This window comes from Trichomycterus rosablanca, chromosome 19 (assembly GCF_030014385.1).
Source record: "Trichomycterus rosablanca isolate fTriRos1 chromosome 19, fTriRos1.hap1, whole genome shotgun sequence".
NCBI classification, from domain to species: domain Eukaryota; kingdom Metazoa; phylum Chordata; class Actinopteri; order Siluriformes; family Trichomycteridae; genus Trichomycterus; species Trichomycterus rosablanca.
In genome coordinates this window covers 16,116,630-16,132,811 of record NC_086006.1, presented here as the reverse complement: position 1 = coordinate 16,132,811, position 16,182 = coordinate 16,116,630, and the positions used below count along the sequence as shown (strand labels likewise).

Below are 16,182 nucleotides of genomic sequence, written 5' to 3'. Positions count from 1 at the left end.
AAGAATAAGTTACAGGTCTGTGAGAGCCAGAAATCTTGCTTGTTTGTTATCGACCAAATACTTATTTTCCACCATAATTTACAAATAAATTCTTTAAAAATCCTACAATGTGATTTCCTGGATTTTTTTTTCTCATTTTGTCTCTCATAGTTGAAGTGTACCTATGATGAAAATTACAGACCTCTCTCATCTTTCTAAGTAGGAGAACCTGCACAATCAGTGGCTGACTAAATACTTTTTGACCCCACTGTATATAACACTGATAAGGTTCTGCTGCCCATAGAACACAAAACACCTTGGCTAACATTTGCCTCTGCTTATTCTGGAAGGCAGCGTCTTTCACTTTCATATTCTTTTTCTTCACAGCTTTTCCCTTTATCTCAAATTCTGAACACCTCAACCACTAGAAAAGAAGAAAGAGCAGAGTAAAGCAATGCTAGATCACTTCTACAAGGATAAAAAGAGGACACCTGCTGAATGTAGATGTCCTAGGCTGACCTAATGAATTCCCAGAGCATGTGAAATGTAAGACTTATTGTGGGGAACGTTGAGGATACAAGAGAGATTGAGATATGTAGCAAAGGAATAGAACAGAATGCTTTAAAATACATTATATGGCCAGTATGTGGATGCCTGACCAAGAGCTCGTTGGATGTCCAAGTCCAAAACCATGGACAATATTATGGAGACACCCACTTTGGGGTCTCCACTCTTTTTTGGAATGGCTTTCAATAAGATTTTGCCCAGATATCTGTGGGACTTTGTGCCATTCAATTAAAAGAGCATTTGTTCGACTAGGCACTGCTGTTAAACAAGAAAGCTTGGATCCCACAGAAAATCCAAACTCAGTATTTACGAGGAATGTCCACATTGGGACTGTCTACAAACCTAGTGAGCTGCCTGAGTAGAGAGGATTCTAATGAGACATCAAACTTATAAGGCAGATTATTTAGACACACTACTTTATTAGGGCGATTACGTCACCGCAGTTTTTACTTACTAAGCAACTCTGCGTTCGCTCAGGGATCGAAACTCGGCTCTCGGTCGCTATGTGTGAACTGTTCAACGACTCGATCCGAGCGGCTAGCAGACTCGCATGTTAAATATCTGGACCAGTCGGGCGACTGGAGATGAGTGCTATGTCGAACTACAGCCAATGAGAACGCAAGATACAGGGTGAGGGAAAACAGACCAGATATACTCGGCACCTCAGTAGGCAGCATTTAAAGGCATCTAAGAATTCGGACAGCCTTTTTCTTAGGAGCGAGTGTAGGATGACGTAAAATGTTGGTTATGTAGAGAGCTCACTAGGTTTTCAGACAGACCCATAGTTTTAGCAATATAGTGTTTGATGACACCACTGCTATTTTAGCCTAACATAGCAGAATGGGTCTCATTAACTCAGAAAATAAATCTATCTATCTATCTATCTATCTATCTATCTATCTATCTATCTATCTATCTATCTATCTATCTATCTATCTATCTATCTATCTATCTATCTATCTATCTATCTATCTATCTATCATTCTGTCTGTCTGTCTGTCTGTCTGTCTGTCTGTCTGTCATTGTTTGTCCTTAACTGCAACACACACTAATAAATTCCAAACTGCTAATGGATACAACATAGGCACAACAACTGTTTGTCAGGAACCTCATAAATTTCACTCTCTAAGCAGCTGTACATTATCTTAAGATCATCATGTGCAATACCAAGTGTCAGTTTCACCGGAAACCACAGGGCGCAATGCAGGAAAACCCTGGACAGGGTGTCAATTCCTCACAGGGTCATTTTATTCCTAAATGAATGACATAAAACTTGATCATAATAAGAAATCATATTGTTCTGAGTTTTATATTTAGTAGTTATTAGCAAACAGGTATTACAGGTCTCCTCACACTGTTAATGACATTCAGATGAATGATATTCTGTAAATGTATCAAATAATTTATTACTAGCTTTAATACTGTACTGTAGAATAAATTCTAAACAACATGGAAGACGAGCACAAGCCTCATACTTGAATCGCTGGTCCCGTGATGGATCAAGTGGGTTTGGGCATTTCTCAAAAAGTCTACAGTAGGATACACAAGTGCAAGCTGTACAATTTGATGAAGGGAAAATAATGATCTAGGGCTCTGACTGCAAGCAGGTTTGCCTAACATTAGCGCATGACCTCACTAATACCCTGGTGACTGAATGTACTGGAAAGCCTTTTTAAAACAATGGAAACTTTTATACCAGCAATAAGACGGGAATCTACGTATATTAATGGACTTGTTGTGATGTCAGATGTCCTAAAGTGTACATGTAGCAATCGTGGGTGTTCTCTGGGTGGATGTATCCAGGCAAATCTCTTTTCATATGCAGTGGGAATATGTATATCCACCCGAGCTCCTTTCACTTCAGTCACAAAAAGGCTTTTAAATTCAAATAGTACCATGACAAGGTAGTCTGCCTTACCGTCATTTACTTTTTTCTTGACCAATCGTAAAAAGAGGAAGGAGTTGAGAACAGAAAGCAAGAGAGAAAAAGTGTCATGGTGTTACTGTGAGTCGTACACTGGTCTTGTTCAGATTTTGACAGCATGACCCAAACTTCCCAGGCTAGCTTTGCTGGAGCAAAAATTGTGTCCGGTCTTGTTAGGAAGCGTGACGTGTCGGTGCTGGGGTTCACGTTTTACTCCCAGTACATTCTCAGCTTGGGCAAAAACACTACTTTCGTCATCAATGTAAGATGCAAAGATACTTTCACACTAGCTTTATTGTTCCTCACTTGTTTGCTCACTTTGAAAGCAAATGAAAATGGCAAGTTACTGGTGTTATCGTGTCTAAAAAGGAATGACAAGCCATCTGTTTGTAGCAGAAAATGACAGTTTTAAGATTCGAATTGCCAAAAAAATGTAGACATCATCAAAGTGCGAATATGAGACGAATCTACATTTGTGTGGAATGACCATCAAATCCACTCTGAAAGCTCCACATGTATCTGTGTTTAGCTGAATTTTCCCTGTTTCACTTTTAAACTTGTGTTATAGCTCGGGGTGCTGAGAAATTGTAAGAATCAGCTTTTCCAAGAGAGTCTAAAATGCTTATTTTAAAAAAAGCTTAATGTGACTTAATGTATTAAAATAACGACATAGAAACACTAAACCTCTCAATTATTACTGCTCTCCACTAATGAAATTCCTTGCTTGCTTTAGTACAGTAAGTCACGTTAAGCTTTACGGCACACTCCATAGGTAATAAAAAGCTATTTTGCCGCTTTACTGAACGAAATACAGTATTCCAAGATCAAGCATTCCACGATTAAGAAGTAAAAGAAAACAGAGGCAAAGGTATATATAACTCTTTTCATCACGGCACCTGTTAGTGGGTGAGATATATTAGACAGCAAGTGAACATTTTATCCTCAAAGTTGATGTGTTAGAAGCAGGAAAAATGGACAAGTGTGAGGATTTGAGCGAGTTTGACAAGGATCAAATTGTGATGGCTAGACGACTGCGTCAGAGCATCTCCAAACTGCAGCTCCTGTGGGGTGTTCCCAGACTGCAGTGGTCAGTATCTATCAAAAGTGGTCCAAGGAAGGAACAGTGGTAAACCGGCGACAGGGTCATGGGCGGCCAAGGCTCATTGATGCACGTGGGGAGCAAAGGCTGGCCCGTGTGGTCTGATCCAACAGACGAGCTACTGTAGCTCAAACTGCTGAAGAAGTTAATGCTGGTTCTGATAGAAAGGTGTCAGAATACACAGTGCATCACAGTTTGTTGCGTATGTGGCTGCATTCCCGCAGACTAGTCAGGTGCCCATGCTGACCACTGTCCACCACCGAAAGCGCCAACAATGGGCACGTGAGCATCAGAACTGGATCACGGAGAAATGGAAGAAGGTGGCCTGGTCTGATGAATCACGTTTCCTTTTACGTCACGTGGATGGTCGGGTGCGTGTGGCACATGGCACCAGGATGCACTATGGAAAGAAGGCAACCTTGGGTCCTGCTACCCATGTGGATGTTACTCTGAGATGTACCACCTACCTAAGCATTGTTGCAGACCATGTACACCCTTTCATGGAAATGGTATTCCCTAATGGCTGTGGCCATGGTTGGTGGAATGGTTCAGGAATGGTTTGAGGAGCACAACAACGAGTTTGAGGTGTCGACTTGGCCTCCAAATTCCCCAGATCTCAATCCAATCAAGCATCTGTGGGCTGTCTTTTTTTAATTGTTGCGGCCAGCTTTCACAGACTTCCCTCTCTTTTTTCGAGTACTCGGGTTCTCACACACTGGTGGATTGAGCAGCTGGCACATTTTATGGCAAACAGATCTCATTCTGATGCCCTGCCCTCTCTTTCCACTTTGGGCTCTGGATTTTTCATTTGGCCTGCTTCATTGCAGTTAAGTTTCAAAAACCTTGCCTGATTCTTATCTCTGGTCAGTGTCTGTGAAGAGTTTGGCATGTACTTTCTCTTCCATCTAGCAAAAACTTTCTACTGTTGAATTGGATAATTGTGAAGCAAACAGGTCTGTGTTGCCCTGCGATGGATTGGTGGCCAGTGCAGAATCCAGGCTAAATTAGATACCAACTTGTTACTATGGCTACCAAACGGCTTAACCTAACACACCAGTTACTACAACTTATTGTTTTAAGTGTATTCAGTGTGGTTTGGGTTTAATTCATTTTTCTCTCTCTTATGCCCTGTCTTACACACATATTTACCCACTCACACGCAAATACAGAATAATGGTGGTCAGGGGTAACTCTACTTCCTGTGTAAGCACTGGCATTGCCATGACAACCCTGCATATGCCCATTAGTACTGTAATAACCATGCTTTCTCTTTGTTGCCTTGATGGACTACTGAAGAGGGCAGCATGCTTACTCACCCAGGGAGAAGCAAAAATGTATTTTTTTTATTAAACAATACAAAACACCACAAATCCATTTAGAACCTGCCATCCAATATGTTTCCAATACTGAGCACTTTATTAGGTACATGTGATGAAGTACTCCTTACACATCACCAAGGATGTCTGTATTGATTACCAGGACACTAGACTAATATATCCAATATAATTAGTGTAAAAAAATAAATAGGTACCTGATGTCGGGAGATGATCCGGGTGTCGGCGGAGGTCGGTGCTGGTCCGGGACTTTGATGTGTAGAGGGTAACTGAAGATAGAAAAGAATAGAATAATGAATAAAGCTAGCTGAATTATTGATTTAAGTTCTGCATATGGATTATGTATTGTGAATGAATGTGTACACTGAATGATATGGCCATTCAGGATTGGTAGCCAGGTCCTAGAAGGGAGGGGCCTTTTTGTTAAAGCAGAAGGAAGTGCTGGAGTTTTTAAACACCTCACTGTCACTGCTGGACTGAGAATAGTCAACCAACCAAAAATATCCAGCCAACAGCGCCCCGTGGGCAGCGTCCTGTGATGGTCTAGAAGATGACCAACTCAAACAGCAGCAATAGATGAGCGATCGTCTCTGACATCTAAAAGATGGACCAACTAGGTAGGAGTGTCTAATAGAGTGGACAGTGAGTGGACACAGTATTTAAAAACTCCAGCAGCATTGCTGTGTCTTATCCACTCATACCAGCACAACACACACTAACACACCACTTGAACCAGCAACATTTTGATTACTAGCCCAGTGCCTTAGCTGCTAGGCTACAACTCCCCTCAGATTGTTCGAGACTTTGCTCAATGGTCCAACAGTGGCTGCTTGATAGGACCAGGATTCAAACCATCAACCTTCCAACTGATAACCCAGAGCCCCAACTACTGAGCTAACATCACCTGTTTGGGGGTTCTATTGTGATCTTTTTTGATTTATTTATGAGTAACAGGGGTGCCAAAGTGTACAAAGCAACATATGGGCTATGGTTAGTGATTGTATACCCATAAGTTAATCTGGCTTTAAAATACATAGTGTATAAATAATTAATGAAATCACTAGTAAGAAATGCTTACTAAAGCATACAGTTTAGCTCCTAATCTTAAAAGCAAATACACTATTATAAATGCTATACATTTTGGGGGGTGGGGTGGAATGTGTGACAACTGGACCACAGGGGTGACAAAGTGTACAAAGCAACATATGGGCTATGGTTAGTGTTTGTACACCCATAAGTTAATCTAACTTATAAATAAATCAGCCATAACATTAAAACCACCTCCTTGTTTCTACACTCACTGTCCATTATAAAACGGATAGTTCCGGTCCTAAAATCTGATTGGCTGAGCCGCGTTCGAAGCCGTTGTAAAATCCCCGATAAACGCACACCTAGGACCACCTCACATCATTCCATATTAATACGCCACTGAAAAGAAAAAGTTAATGTTATTTTCGCCCTCATGTTGCCTAGCAACACTGTTAATCGAACTATTTTGCGTCGCGGAAGAATGCTTTATTGTAAGTTTATACACAATAAATACATTTATGAATTAAATGTTGTATTTATTATATTTTATGTTGACCGCCGTTTTATAAAAGCAATAAGCCACTCGAGACCGTGCATTACTGTTATGATTTTAGCACGGGGAAAGAAGTTTTTTTTTCACGTCATCCCCGTGCTAAAATCACAATAATGCACGGCCTCTCGTGGCTTATTGCTTTATTTTATCAGCTCCACTTACCATATAGAAGCACTTTGTAGTTCTACAATTACTGACTGTAGTCTATCTATTTCTCTACATGCTTTGTTAGCCCCGTTTCATGCTGTTCTTCAACGGTCATGACTCTCCCAGGACCACTACAGAGCAGGTATTATTTGGATGGTGGATCATTCTCAGCACTGCAGTGACACTGACATGGTGGTGGTGTGTTAGTGTGTGTTGTGCTGGTATGAGTGTATAAGACACAGCAGCGCTGATGGAGTTTTTAAACACCTCACTGTCACTGCTGGACTGAGAATAGTCCACCAACCAAAAATATCCAGCCAACAGTGCCCCGTGGGCCGCGTCCTGTGACCACTGATGAAGGTCTAGAAGAGGACTAACTCAAACAGCAGCAATAGATGAGCGATCGTCTCTGACTTTACATCTACAAGGTGGACCAACTAGGTAGGAGTGTCTAATAGAGTGGACAGTGAGTGGATACGGTATTTAAAAACTCCAGCAGTGCTGCTGTGTCATATCCACATATCCACCTAAATAATACCTGCTCTGTGGTGGTACTGTGGGGGTCCTGACCATTGAAAAAAAGGGTGAAAGCAGGCTAAAAAGTATGTAGAGAAAGATGGACTACAGTCAGTAATTGTAGAACTACAAAGTGCTCCTATATGGTAAGTGGAGCTGATAAAATGGATAGTGAGTGTAGAAACAATACATAATAATGTTATGTCATAATGTTATGCCTGATCGGTGTACATACCAGGTAGGTTGTGCTTGAAGAGTTTTTCCATTGTTCCTGTACTTGGAAGCCAGCCCAAGAAAGCTGAATGTTTTTCTTTTATTGTTGTGTGACTTGCAAAGGTCCTATTTTCTGCACCATCTCCATATTGGAGCAATTTCTTTCCTGTATGCAGGGCAATATTACTGCTGTAACTGTGTGTACAAGAGATCCCTCCTACAGTGACGAGGACCGAAGGCCTTTTGGGTGTTATTGAGTTGCACTGATGAGCTGCCTCATTGTGGTCTCATCATGGATGCCGGTAGGGGTCTAAGCGAACATAAAATCTAATGAGTCGGTATGCAGCAGACACACTCACATAAACACACACTGTCATCATCACTATCATCACAATTCCCGCAGAGAGTCAGATCTCATTTCTGCTATCTCTGTCATCATGTGAACCTTGTGTAACCTTGTTTATACTCAGAGTCATCGTTCCTTCTCATACCAGCACAATGAGAAATGACAAAGATGATTTATTCATATATTTAATATATACAGATCAAAATTGGCTTAAATAGAGAGAGTGCAGTGACTCAGGTTATGAAGTCTATACATTATAGATATAAACCAGGCTGTGTATACACTCTGTCCACAGACATTCATCTAAATAGAGAGAGCTCAAACAGTCAGTCTGATCCTTCCTGGAAAATGCCTCAGCAATAATCTCGTCTTGATACTTTACCTCCTACAACCTACAGAACTTCATGTAAATCCTAAATAGTTATTCTTTTTTATGACAGAATAGCTGAGAATATATAGGTCGTAAACTATTGACAGCTAATGTGTCTGCTCTACTTCATATCATTTGTTAATAAATCTCCATTCCTGCATTTCAGGCCTGCAACACATTCCAAATAAAGTTGTGATAGGGGCAATTTAGGGCTAGTAATGAGGTAAAAAACTAAATAATAATGTGATTTCAAACAGGTGATGTCAACAGGTGATTGTAATCATAGTTTGGTACAAAAGCAGCATCCAGGAAAGGCTGAGTCTTTGATGAGCAAACATGGCCAATGGAAAATGATTGAAATGTTTAAAAACAATGTACCTCAAAGAAAGATTGGAAGGGATTTGTATATTTCTCCCTCTACAGTGCATAATATCACTAAATAATTCAAGGAATCATGAGGAATTTCAGTACGTAAAGGCCAAGGACGCAAGCTTAAGCTGAACGCCCGTGATCTTCAATCCCTCAGACGACACTGCATCAAGAACCACCACTCAACAATAGCTGATATAACCACATGGGTGAAGGATTACTTTGACAAACCTTTGTCAAGCACTACAATACAGAGTTACATGCACAAATGCCACATAAACCTTTACTGTGCAAAAAAAAAAGCAGTATGTTAACCATGTCCAGAAGTGGCGTCGACTTCTCTGGGCTCGGAGGCATCTAGGATGGACCATCGCACAGTGGAAACGTGTATTGTGGTCAGATGAACCAGCATTCCAGGTCTTTTTGGAAAAAAATGGACAAACCAAAGACAAAAAGGACCATTCAGAATCTTAACAGCAACAAGTCCAAAAGCCAGAGTCTGTCATGGTATGGGGCTGTGTCAGTGCCCTTGGCAAAGGTCATTTACACTTCTGTGATGGCAGCATTAATGCACAAAAGTACATTGAGATCTTAGAGCAACATATGCTGCCTTCAAGACGTCATCTTTTCCAGGGACGTCCATGCATTTTTAACAAGACAATGCAAAACCACATGCTGCACACATTACAAAGGCATGGCTGCGAAAGAAGAGGCCTGTCCCCGATAGAGAATGTGTGGAGGATCTTGAAACGAAAAATGTGACGACGACGACCCCGTACTGTTGTACATCTTAAGACGTGTTTGCATGAAGAATGGGACAAAATAAAAGCTGAAACACTAAATCACTTGGTATCCTCTGTGCCTTTTTTTGGAATGTGTTGCAGGTCTGAAATGCAGGAATGGATGTTTATTAATAAATGAAACAAAGTTGACCAGACATAACATGAAATATCTCAGGTTCACCTTGTCTGTAATGAAATAAAAATCAAAGTAATTGTAAGAAACTCTGTGGGTTTTTTTTTGTTTGCATTTCCCATGCTGTCCCAACTTTTTCTGATTTGGGGTTGTAATATAAAACCAAGCTTTGAAACCTTCTTCTGTAGACTGAAGTATTAAAATTGTCTTTATACATCAAAGCAATCTGAACCTTAGTAGCACTACCTCTGCCTACAAAAAATCCCATAAACCATCAAACATCCCTCTTTGAAATGCTTCTTCCAATGTGCTATTAGAGACCATTAGACTTATTTAGCTTATTTATCGTGCAATCCACTATATTGACTGAGCTGCAGTGATTTGCTATGAAATAGTGAAACGGTGCTAGTTAGAGGCCCAGTAAGAGATCTTGTAATAGTGCACAAATGACCCCGTAATTGGCCTGGAACCGCAGAGGCAGTAATTCGCTGTGAATTTTAAAGTAATGAGCAATGTTGCAGGCAGTTCACAGCAGCACAGGGCCCATTTGCTGTCACAGCCAGTTTAGAACGGCAACAAGGTGAAAATACTAGCAGTCTGTTGAATGGTAATCAAATTGTTCCTAGTCTTTAATAAATAAATTCTAACTATGCTCCTACATTTCTATATTTATGCTTCCAAAAGTATTTCTGTGCTCTAGTTTTCTTTGTCTGTTATCTACTTTTTATTAGATTTAGCTTTGTAATTAATCCTGTATAGTTCTCCCTCCTGTTTGGTTTAGTCCTACTTACTAAATTCTTTAATAAACATATTTATATTTGGCATTTTTCCCTCTATCTTCCAGTCTAGTTGTCTCAAATACATGACTGTAATTCCTCTGCCACTTGCACTACTTACACATTGACCTAGAAGTGCCACAAACTAGCACTTGTGGCCCAACACGTCTGCTGTTGCCGCTTCTTTTCACCTGCCAGTGGTGGATTGCTTAGACACTATACTGACACTATCACAGTGCTGTAAGTCGCTTTGTATAAATATGTCTGCTAAAATGCCGAAAATGTAAATGTAGTAATCGGAATGTTGCTGGTTCAAGACCCACATCTCTCTCTCTCTCTCTCTCTCTCTCTCTCTCTCTCTCTCTCTCTCTATATATATATATATATATATATATACAGTGTATCACAAAAGTGAGTACACCCCTCACATTTTTGCAAATATTTTATTATATCTTTTCATGGGACAACACTATAGACATGAAACTTGGATATAACTTAGAGTAGTCAGTGTACAGCTTGTATAGCAGTGTAGATTTACTGTCTTCTGAAAATAACTCAACACACAGCCAATAATGTCTAAATAGCTGGCAACATAAGTGAGTACATCCCACAGTGAACATGTCCAAATTGTGCCCAAATGTGTCGTTGTCCCTCCCTGGTGTCATGTGTCAAGGTCCCAGGTGTAAATGGGGAGCAGGGCTGTTAAATTTGGTGTTTTGGGTACAATTCTCTCATACTGGCCACTGGATATTCAACATGGCACCTCATGGCAAAGAACTCTCTGAGGATGTGAGAAATAGAATTGTTGCTCTCCACAAAGATGGCCTGGGCTATAAGAAGATTGCTAACACCCTGAAACTGAGCTACAGCATGGTGGCCAAGGTCATACAGCGGTTTTCCAGGACAGGTTCCACTCGGAACAGGCTTCGCCAGGGTCGACCAAAGAAGTTGAGTCCACGTGTTCGGCGTCATATCCAGAGGTTGGCTTTAAAAAATAGACACATGAGTGCTGCCAGCATTGCTGCAGAGTTTGAAGACGTGGGAGGTCAGCCTGTCAGTGCTCAGACCATACGCCGCACACTGCATCAACTCGGTCTGCATGGTCGTCATCCCAGAAGGAAGCTGACGCACAAGAAAGCCCGCAAACAGTTTGCTGAAGACAAGCAGTCCAAGAACATGGATTACTGGAATGCCCTGTGGTCTGACGAGACCAAGATAAACTTGTTTGGCTCAGATGGTGTCCAGCATGTGTGGCGGCGCCCTGGTGAGAAGTACCAAGACAACTGTATCTTGCCTACAGTCAAGCATGGTGGTGGTAGCATCATGGTCTTGGGCTGCATGAGTGTTGCTGGCACTGAGGAGCTGCAGTTCATTGAGGGAAACATGAATTCCAACATGTACTGTGACATTCTGAAACAGAGCATGATCCCCTCCCTTCGAAAACTGGGCCTCATGGCAGTTTTCCAACAGGATAACGACCCCAAACACAACCTCCAAGATGACAACTGCCTTGCTGAGGAAGCTGAAGGTAAAGGTGATGGACTAAACCCAATTGAGCACCTGTGGCGCATCCTCAAGTGGAAGGTGGAGGAGTTCAAGGTGTCTAACATCCACCAGCTCCGTGATGTCATCATGGAGGAGTGGAAGAGGATTCCAGTAGCAACCTGTGCAGCTCTGGTGAATTCCATGCCCAGGAGGGTTAAGGCAGTGCTGGATAATAATGGTGGTCACACAAAATATTGACACTTTGGGCACAATTTGGACATGTTCACTCTGAGGTGTACTCACTTATGTTGCCAGCCATTTAGACATTAATGGCTGTGTGTTGAGTTATTTTCAGAAGACAGTAAATCTACACTGCTATACAAGTTGTACACTGACTACTCTAAGTTATATCCAAGTTTTATTTCTATAGTGTTGTCCCATGAAAAGATATAATAAAATATTTGCAGAAATGTGAGGGGTGTACTCACTTTTGTGATACACTGTATATATATATATATATATATATATATACAGTGTATCACAAAAGTGAGTACACCCCTCACATTTCTGCAAGTATTTTATGATATCTTTTCATGGGACAACACTATAGACATGAAACTCGGATATAAGTTAGAGTAGTCAGTGTACAACTTGTATAGCAGTGTAGATTTACTGTCTTCTGAAAATAACTCAACACACAGCCATTAATGTCTAAATGGCTGGCAACATAAGTGAGTACACCCCACAGTGAACATGTCCAAATTGTGCCCAAAGTGTCAATATTTTGTGTGACCACCATTATTATCCAGCACTGCCTTAACCCTCCTGGGCATGGAATTCACCAGAGCTGCACAGGTTGCTACTGGAATCCTCTTCCACTCCTCCATGATGACATCACGGAGCTGGTGGATGTTAGACACCTTGAACTCCTCCACCTTCCACTTGAGGATGCGCCACAGGTGCTCAATTGGGTTTAGTCCATCACCTTTACCTTCAGCTTCCTCAGCAAGGCAGTTGTCATCTTGGAGGTTGTGTTTGGGGTCGTTATCCTGTTGGAAAACTGCCATGAGGCCCAGTTTTCGAAGGGAGGGGATCATGCTCTGTTTCAGAATGTCACAGTACATGTTGGAATTCATGTTTCCCTCAATGAACTGCAGCTCCCCAGTGCCAGCAACACTCATGCAGCCCAAAACCATGATGCTACCACCACCATGCTTGACTGTAGGCAAGATACAGTTGTCTTGGTACTTCTCACCAGGACGCCGCCACACATGCTGGACACCATCTGAGCCAAACAAGTTTATCTTGGTCTCGTCAGACCACAGGGCATTCCAGTAATCCATGTTCTTGGACTGCTTGTCTTCAGCAAACTGTTTGCCGGCTTTCTTGTGCGTCAGCTTCCTTCTGGGATGACGACCATGCAGACCGAGTTGATGCAGTGTGCGGCGTATGGTCTGAGCACTGACAGGCTGACCTCCCACGTCTTCAACCTCTGCAGCAATGCTGGCAGCACTCATGTGTCTATTTTTTAAAGCCAACCTCTGGATATGACGCCGAACACGTGGACTCAACTTCTTTGGTCGACCCTGGCGAAGCCTGTTCCGAGTGGAACCTGTCCTGGAAAACCGCTGTATGACCTTGGCCACCATGCTGTAGCTCAGTTTCAGGGTGTTAGCAATCTTCTTATAGCCCAGGCCATCTTTGTGGAGAGCAACAATTCTATTTCTCACATCCTCAGAGAGTTCTTTGCCATGAGGTGCCATGTTGAATATCCAGTGGCAAGTATAACAGAATTGTACCCAAAACACCAAATTTAACAGCCCTGCTCCCCATTTACACCTGGGACCTTGACACATGACACCAGGGAAGGACAACGACACATTTGGGCACAATTTGGACATGTTCACTGTGGGGTGTACTCACTTATGTTGCCAGCTATTTAGACATTAATGGCTGTGTGTTGAGTTATTTTCAGAAGACAGTAAATCTACACTGCTATACAAGTTGTACACTGACTACTCTAAGTTATATCCAAGTTTCACGTCTATAGTGTTGTCCCATGAAAAGATATAATAAAATATTTGCAGAAATGTGAGGGGTGTACTCACTTTTGTGATACACTGTATATACAGGGGTTGGACAATGAAACTGAAACACCTGTAATTTTAGTGTGGGAGGTTTCATGGCTAAATTGGACCAGTCTGGTGGCCAATCTTCATTAATTGCACATTGCACCAGTAAGAGCAGAGTGTGAAGGTTCAATTAGCAGGGTAAGAGCACAGTTTTGCTCAAAATATTGCAATGCACACAACATTATGGGTGACATACCAGAGTTCAAAAGAGGACAAATTGTTGGTGCACGTCTTGCTGGCGCATCTGTGACCAAGACAGCAAGTCTTTGTGATGTATCAAGAGCCACGGTATCCAGGGTAATGTCAGCATACCACCAAGAAGGACAAACCACATCCAACATAATTAACTGTGGACGCAAGAGGAAGCTGTCTGAAAGGGATGTTCGGGTGCTAACCCGGATTGTATCCAAAAAACATAAAACCACGGCTGCCCAAATCACGGCAGAATTAAATGTGCACCTCGACTCTCCTGTTTCCACCAGAACTGTCCGTCGGGAGCTCCACAGGGTCAATATACACGGCCGGGCTGCTATAGCCAAACCTTTGGTCACTCGTGCCAATGCCAAACGTCGGTTTCAATGGTGCAAGGAGCACAAATCTTGGGCTGTGGACAATGTGAAACATGTATTGTTCTCTGATGAGTCCACCTTTACTGTTTTTCCCACATATATATATACTGTCACAGTACTGTAAGTCACTTTGTATAAAAGCGTCCGTTAAATGCCAAAAATGTAAATATTAATACAGTAATCGGAAGGTTGCAGGTTCAAGCCCCGCCACTTCCAGGTTGCCACCGTTGGGTCCTTAAACAAGGCTCCTAATTAACCCTCAATTGCTTAGACAATATACACTAATCAACCATAACATTAAAAACCACCTCCTTGTTTCTACACTCACAGAGCAGGTATTATTTAGGCGGTGGATCATTCTCATCACTGCAGTGACACTGACATGGTGGTGGTGTGTTAGTGTATGTTGTTCTGGTATGAGTGGATCAGACACAGCAGCACTGCTGGAGTTTTTAAATACGGTGTCCACTCACTGTCCACTCTATTAAACACTCCTACCTAGTTAGTCCACCTTGTAGATGTAAAGTCAGAGACGATCGCTCATCTATTGCTGCTGTTTGAGTTGGTCATCTTCTAGACCTTTATCAGTGGTCACAGGGTGCTGTTGGCTGGATATTTTTGGTTGGGGAATATTCTCAGTCCAGCTGTGACAGTGAGGTGTTTAAAAACTCCAGCAGCGCTGCTGTGTCTGATCCACTCATACCAGCACAACACACACTAACACACCACCACCATGTCAGTGTCACTACAGTGATGAGAATGATCCACCGCCTAAATAATACCTGCTCTGTGGTGGTCCTGTGGGGGTCCTGACCATTGAAGAACAGAGTGAAAGCAGGCTAAAAATGTATGTAGAGAAACAGATGGACTACAGTCAGTAATTGTAGAACTACAAAGTGCTTCTATGTGGTAAGTGGAGCTGATAAAATGGACAGTGAGTGTAGAAACAAGGAGGTGGTCATAATGTTATGCCTAATCGGTGTATGTATACTGTCACAGTATGTAAGTCGCTTTGAATAAAAGTGTCCGCAAAATGCTGATAAAGGAGGAATTCCACACAGAAAGTACCCACACTGCTCTACCTAGGAATCAAACCCAGGACCTTTGTGCTGTAAGGCAACAGTGCTACCCACAGTGATTGCAAACAAATTTATTAAAATAAGCAAATGGATATAAAACCACTGTAAATCAAAATAAGCAGCAACATGATACCAAATATAAAAAAAATCACACATTTTTTTCACAAACAAGTCAGTTTATCAAATCTCAGCCCAGGTAAAGCTTCCCAGGTCAACTTTAAGTGCTGTTATTGTAAAAAGAACAGCAATAACAATCCAGCAACAAATCAGTAGGCCACACGAGCTTGTAGAACAAGACCACTGACAGCTTAAGTGTGCAGCAATTATCTGTCTGATTGCAACGCTCTCTACTGAGTTAAAAATTGTACTGCATTTGAAGTGGAGGAACTTGATAGCTCTGAACAATGTTCTGACATCCACTCCATCTAACATTTTTAGAAGAAACTAGGATGCTTATTGCAGGCCAGGCCTTTTTACCAATTATTAGGCGGAATTAAGGCGAATCTCAGTAGTTTCAGTAAGGGTTCTTATGTTCATACAGTAATACAATACTAGAGTTTGCCCAATGAAGTGCAGACTAGTATTCTGTTTGAATGTCTTCTGGTAGAAAAGGGTTTATTAGTCCAGTTGTGCTTGGTAATAAATATCTTAGTACACTGACCAGGCATAACATTATGAGCACTGACAGGTGAAGTGAATAACACTGATTATCTCTTCATCATGGCACCTGTTAGTGGGTGGGATATATTAGGCAGCAAGTGAACATTTTATCCTCAAAGT

The 16,182-nt window shown here is 41.7% G+C and overlaps 1 protein-coding gene across 2 annotated transcripts in view; it reads right to left on the bottom strand.

The window, feature by feature from the left end:
• Positions 1-5,142, bottom strand: part of LOC134333119 (extracellular sulfatase Sulf-2-like) — a 97,121-nt gene extending 91,979 nt beyond the window's left edge. For both annotated transcript variants that reach the window (XM_063014961.1, XM_063014962.1), the window contains exon 1: positions 5,101-5,142. The gene's annotated coding sequence lies outside the window, so the exon portion shown is untranslated. The remainder of the gene's footprint in view (positions 1-5,100) is intronic.
• Between the last annotated feature and the right edge of the window lie 11,040 nt (positions 5,143-16,182).